This window comes from Nannospalax galili, unplaced genomic scaffold (assembly GCF_000622305.1).
Source record: "Nannospalax galili isolate Female #2095 unplaced genomic scaffold, S.galili_v1.0 scaffold140, whole genome shotgun sequence".
NCBI lineage: Eukaryota > Metazoa > Chordata > Mammalia > Rodentia > Spalacidae > Nannospalax > Nannospalax galili.
In genome coordinates, this window is record NW_008352267.1 from 11895544 (window position 1) to 11895920 (window position 377).

Here is a 377-nt window from a genome sequence, read left to right on the forward strand (position 1 = left end):
TGTTTAAAGTTATTAATGAAAGAAAAATCTTCCATGACATAAATAGGCTGAAGGAATTCTTGTACACAAAACCAGCCCTACAGAGAGTTCTGGGAGCAATACAAAAAGCTGAAGAAAGGAATGACTATACCGAAGGGGTTGCAGAAAGAAATACAACGAGGGTATAACAGGGTAAAAGTACAGCTATAGCAAGAATATAAACAACAACAAAAGAATGACAGGATTCAATACTCATCTTTCATTAATAACTTTAAGCATTAACGGACTGAACACCCCAGTCAAAAGACACAGACTATATGAATGGATTAAGAAACAAAACGGATCTCTTTGTTGTCTGCATGAAACTCATCTCACTTTCAAGGACAGACACTATCTCA